The sequence below is a fragment of the Psammomys obesus genome, unplaced genomic scaffold (genome assembly GCF_907164565.1).
Source record: "Psammomys obesus unplaced genomic scaffold, mPsaObe1.curated_primary_1811, whole genome shotgun sequence".
NCBI classification, from domain to species: domain Eukaryota; kingdom Metazoa; phylum Chordata; class Mammalia; order Rodentia; family Muridae; genus Psammomys; species Psammomys obesus.
In genome coordinates, this window is record NW_026590062.1 from 11,026,376 (window position 1) to 11,032,453 (window position 6,078).

The window sequence follows — 6,078 nt, forward strand, 5'->3', positions numbered from 1 at the left end:
CACACACACACACACGTATAATTTATATTATATACATATTTATTTATGTGTAAATTAATAAAATGGTATATAATATAAATAATATAATATATACTATAGATATAAAATATTCCCAAGATAATTTTGGCTCAGGACTTTTAACATTTTAACTTTCCACAGTCATGTAGACCCAATCCACCAACCAGCCAGCCCTGTAGGCTTTTCAATAGACATGTGGCTTTTTACTGAGAACTTCAGTGAAGTTCTCTTTGACTTTGGTGGGTTTTTTGTTTGTTTGTTTTTGTTTTTGTTTTGAGACAGGCTCTTACAATGTAGTCAGGCTTTTACTTATTTACTTTTTTTTTTTTTTAATTTTACTTTTGGAAAGGGATGGCGGCAGACACTTTTAGTCCCAGCACTTGAGAGGCAGACCTTCAAAATGAGACCTTGTCTCCAAAAACAAAATCCTATCCTCTGGAAGCACAACAACAGATCCTAACTATCTGAGCCATCTCTCCGGACACTGCCTAAAATAATAATAATGATAATAATAATAATAATAATAATAATAATAATTTGATACGGAGTCTCACTTAGATATCCAAACTGGCATCGCCTCACTCTGTAGCAGAGGCTCACCTTGGATTTTCCATCTTCTCACTCCTAGAAGTTGGGGTTATAGCCTGCACCACCTTGCCCTGCACCAATTATATCTTCAAGTTTCTTGAAACTTTTTTGTTGTTTTTGGCTTTTCGAGACAGAGTTTGTTTCTCTGTGTAGCCTTGGCTATTCCTGGACTCAGGCTGGCCTCACAGAGATCCTCCTGCCTCTGCCTCCAGAGTGCTGGGATTACAGGTGTGCGCCACCCGGCCCTGCCTTGTTGAAACTTTTTTTTTAAGTTTTGTTTTTTGTTTTTTGAAGATTTATTTATTTTAGTATGAGTGCTCTGTCTGCATGTACACCTGCATGCCAGAAGAGGGCACCAGATCTTATTATAGATGGTTTTGAGCCACCATGTGGTTGATGGGAATTGAACTCAGGATCTCTAGGAGAGCAGCCAGTGCTCCTAACCTCTGAGCCATTTCCCCTTCCCCTTGTTGAAACTTTTTAAACAAAACATTACCAAATATCACCCAGAGGGCAAAAGCCTGAGTGGAGGACCAGCTCTACGCAGCAAGCCTGCTTAACGTAGTCTGGCGTGGCGGCACACACCTTTAATGTTAGTAGAGGCAGGTGGATCTCTGAGTTGGAGGAGAGCCTGGGCTACAAAGTGAGACCCAGGACAGCCAGAGCTACACAGAAAAACAAACAGCAGCCTGTACTTTGTCCTGAATTCTTTCTCTGATGTTAAAGAGTCCCTGGCACAGGGAACTATTTGTACTGCTTCACGTCTGGTTCCACCTGTCTTGAAAAACAAAAACAAACAAACAAACAAACAAACAACAAAGGCTGCTTAATGTGAAGCGGGCTTAGTTCTGCAGACGGACGAACTGCATAGTGGCTGACAGCTGGGGCTGTGGAAAAACCACCCCAAACCAGCTGGACTCCACATGGTGGACCGAGACAGTAGCAGCTGTCACCTGGTATTTTGTATAATTACAAATGGCTTCGCCATGAACCTTGTAAATTTCCCTGACCCTATCGTGCACTTATGCTAGAATCCATCAAAACTTGGTGCAAGCCACTGCCTGAGCAGTGGAGGCAGGAAGATCAGATATTTAGGGCCAGCTTCAGCTACAGTGAGTTATAGGCTAACCTGTGCTAAGCTTATCCTTCCAGTCTGTGCTTTGTTCTGAATTTTCTCTGATGTTGAAGAGCCCCTGGGACAGGTACCTGTTTACGCTGCGTCACATCTGGTCCCACCTTTCTAGTCTTTACCACCTCACCAAAAATGCTTCTGATCTCCCTTGATTTCACCACCTTCCCGGTCCCCCGCTACCCCAACACGGCCCCGAGGTAGGGATTCTCTGAGTAGCCCTGGCTGTCCTGGAACTCACAGAGATCCTCTGCCTCCCAGGCGATGGCATTAAAGGCATGCACCACTTCCACCCGGCTTTCCCGACTTCTGACCAACACTTTCTTTGATTGCTTGGAGTCACCCCTTCTGAATCTCACTCAGGTCGACTTCTCCCATTTTCTTAGCTACCACAGGCCTCACACCCTAGGGCCAGGGCTGGGCAGGAGAGCCCTGTTGTTACTGATGACTTTCTGGCTCTTCGGGTTTGTGTCTTGATACTTGACATAAGTGGAGTTGGCATTTGCAAGCACTTTCCATCTGGCTTCCTTCACCTAGGAGAAGTTTATTTTTAGCATGATAGTTTTGAGACCTGATTTTATTATTTCATGATCATTTTTTCCCTCTTCTTTTTCCTCAGCTGGGTTACATTGTATGAGTGTATCCATTTGACTTTTTATCATTTGCTCAACACTCATTTCCACTGTTTGGTTACTGTTAAGATGTGTTATGTGTTTGTTTCTTTGTTTGATTGTTATTTTGTTTTGAAGTAGCGTCTCACTATGTAGCTGTGGCTGTCCTAGAACTTACTTTGTAGACCAGGCTAGCCTTGAACTAACAGAGATCCACCTGCTTTTGCCCCCCAAGTGCTGAGATTAAAGGAGTTTGTCAGGATGCCTAGCATGTTTTATTGTTGACATCGGGTCTTCCTATATATTCCAGGCTGGCCTGAAACTTACTATGTAGCCCTAGGGGCTGTCCTTGAACTTGCAATCTTTTTGCCTGTGGGATTACAGGCATGTACCACTACACTGGGCCAGACTTGTTAATTATGACACGTTCCAAATGTAGGAACAAAGCAGAGTAGCAAACACTTTTCTAAAAGATTTACTGTGTTTTAGATTTCCTTCTTTTAACCCTTAGGTATATGACTGTTCTGTCTGCATGTGTATGTGCAATGTGTGTGTGCTTGGTGCCCACAGAGATCAGGCAAAGGGCACTGGATTTCCTGGAACTGGAATTACAGATGGTTGTGGACCATGATGTGATGCTGGGAACCTAACCTATGTAATGGAAACTTTGGTTTCTTTTTTTCTTTCCTTTTTTTTTTTTTTTCTACCAAGACAGGGTTTCTCTGTGTAGCTTTGGCTGTCCTGGACTTGCTTTGTAGACCAGGCTGGTCTTGAACTCAGCGATCTTCCTGCCTCTGCTTTCCAAAGTGCTGGGTTTATAGGCATGTGTCATATTATGCCCAGCATTTTTGTTTTCTTTTAAAACTCAGTTATGCTATGGAAATATGTTTTTGTTTTAATCCCAAGGGTGGGATTTTAGTTTGGGCTTTAGCTTGTGCGCAGTTGATAAATGCCTTCTGCAGGACGTGGCCTTTGCCAGCTGGTAAAGGCCTGCCTCGTGCAGCACAGAGAGGAGTGTGGTCTAGGACTCTGATGATGTAAATATGAGAGCCCAGAAAGAGAGAGTGTGGCTGTTTGGTGATACCAAACAGGTGTGCTAAGTGTGTCGGCTTGGAGGAAACAAACAGAGAAAAATGTTTGGCCACAGTGACTGGGAGGAGACTGCTGCCTGAGCTTGTGTTTGCTGTTGATGGAGATTGGTACAGCGACAAAAGAACCCATCAAGCTAAACAGCTGGGAGAAGTGAAGGGGTCTGAGCCCTCCCCCCCCCACTAACCTTCTCTCTCCTACTTAGGGTTGGAGGTTGAAAGAGAGAGACTTTAACACACATTCCCCCCCCCCAAAAAAAAAAAAAAAAGAAGTTTAAAAAGAGTACAACAGGCCTGGAGAGATGGCTCAGAGGTTGAGAGCACTGGCTGCTCTTCCAAAGGTCCTGAGTTCAATTCCCAGCAACCACATGGTGGCTCATAACCATCTATACTGAGATCTAGCGCCCTCTTCTGGCATGTAGGTATATGTGCAGGCAGAACATTGTACACATAATAAATAAATAAATAAATCTTTAAAAAAAATGAGCACAACAAACCTGAGTCCTCTGAAAGAGCAATAAGTGAGTTATCCAACACCTGATTTCTTTTATTTCTTTGCATGTAGTGGCCATGGAGGCCAGAAAAGGGTATCAGATCCCCTGGAACTGGAATTCCAGGCAGTGTTGAGCTGCCTTGTGGGTGCTAGGAACTGAATCTGGACCCTCTGCCATAACAGCAAGTGCTAGTAACTGCTAAGCCACCCTTCCAGATCCAAAATAGCAAACATTGATATAGAGCCTATTGTATGCTCGGCAGCTTCTAAATGAGTCACGTACTTACATACTGTGGTTGCCTGGTATGTTTGAGACTCAGAACGGTGCTTTCTCTTAAGGAAAGAAAATTTTACTTTTAGTAACGATGCAAGGATAATAATCAGGTATAACAGATGATAACAGAAGAATGGTGATAACAGAAGAATAAGTACCAAGCCGCGCGTGCGTGTGTGTTGTGTGTGTGTTTGTAGACAACTTGTGATAGTTGTGTTTCAGGACTTGTTTTTTTCTTCCTCCCACCATCAGAACATCATCTTGGCAGCAAAACACTTTTACCTGCTGAGCCATCCTGTCAGCCCATTTTAAAACATTTTTAAACCAGGCAGTGGTAGCACATACCTCAATCCCAGCATTGAGGAGGTAGAGGCAGGCAGATCTCTGAGTTTGAGGCCAATCTGGTCTACAGAGTGAGTTTCAGGACTGCCCTGGTTACACAGAGAAATACTGTCTCAAAACAAAACAAAACACCAAAAAAAAAAAAAAAAACACTTTAAAAAAGAGTTGTCTCTCTTCCATAACAAAATTATTGTGACAAATAATCTTGAATAGCCTGATGTGGTATTGTACATTCACCATTCAAGAGACTGAAGTGGGAGGATCATGAGTTTGGAGTCAAGATGTTCCTGTCATGATTTTTCTCAGAATAAATTGAGTATATATTTTTTTTTTTGTATTTGTTTCTTTAAAATTAAGTCAACAGGACTCGTTTGGTAAAGTGCTTGCTGTGTGTCTTGGATACTATTGTATTGTTTTGATGGGACACCACGACCAAGGCAGCTTACAAAATAAAGTGTTTAACTGGGGGCTGGCTTGTAGTTTCTGAGGGGTAGCCTATGGTCATCAGAGTGGGAAGCAGGGTGGCCAGCCGGCATGGTGCTGGAGCAGTAGCTAAGCGCTCACATCTATCTGAAAGATGGGGCAGAGAGGGAGTAAGACTGGCCCCGGTGTGGGCCTTTGAGACCCCAGAGCCGGCCCCAGTGGCACACCTCCTCCAACAAGCCCACACGCCCTGACTTTTCCTAAGCAGTCTAACTGGGACCCAGACATTCAAATGTTCAAGCCTGTGGTGTCCATGCCCATTGAAATCACCACCACACCACGGAAGCACGAGAATGTGAGTTCTAAGCCAGCATTCATGTAAGTAAGCAAGGAATAATGGCTCAGCCTGTGATCCCAGCACCAGCAGGGTAGACAGACAGAGAGACACGTGCATGGCTATGTCGTGCACACGCGCACACACACACACACTCACTAAATAAATAAAATAACAAAACCAAATCTTTAAAAAGACCCTGAATCTCTCCGGTGTGGTGGTGCACGCCTGTAATCCCAGCACTCAGGAGACACAGAGGCAGGTGGATCTCTGTTAGTCCGACGCTAGCCTGGTCTAGAAAGCAAGTTTAGGACAGCTAGGGCTACCCAGAGAAACCCTGTCTTAAAAAAAAAAAAAGACCCTGAATCTCAAATTTAAGCAAACAGCTTCAGTTAAATTTTTATTTATTTGCATAAATAAATAAACTTACTTATTTTGTTGGGGTGAAAGGCCCATGCTGCTGTCTTAGAGGACAACTTGAAGGAGTCAGTTCTATCCTTCCACATCTTGGACAGAGGGGATCGAATCCAGATTGCCAGTCTTAATGATAAGTGCCCCTACTCTCAGGCTGTCCTGCTTCAGTTTCAACATTTGAAAGTTCTGGTTTCTTCATTGGCAAAGAGGGAATGACAAATCAAAGTTTTTCATTTTTTGTTTGTTTATTTATTTAGGGTTTTTGAGACAGGGTTTTTCTGCGTAGCCCTAGCTGTCCTGTTCCTCGGTCTGTCGACCAGGCTGACTTCGCACTTACAGAGACCCGCCTGCCTCTGCTTCCTGA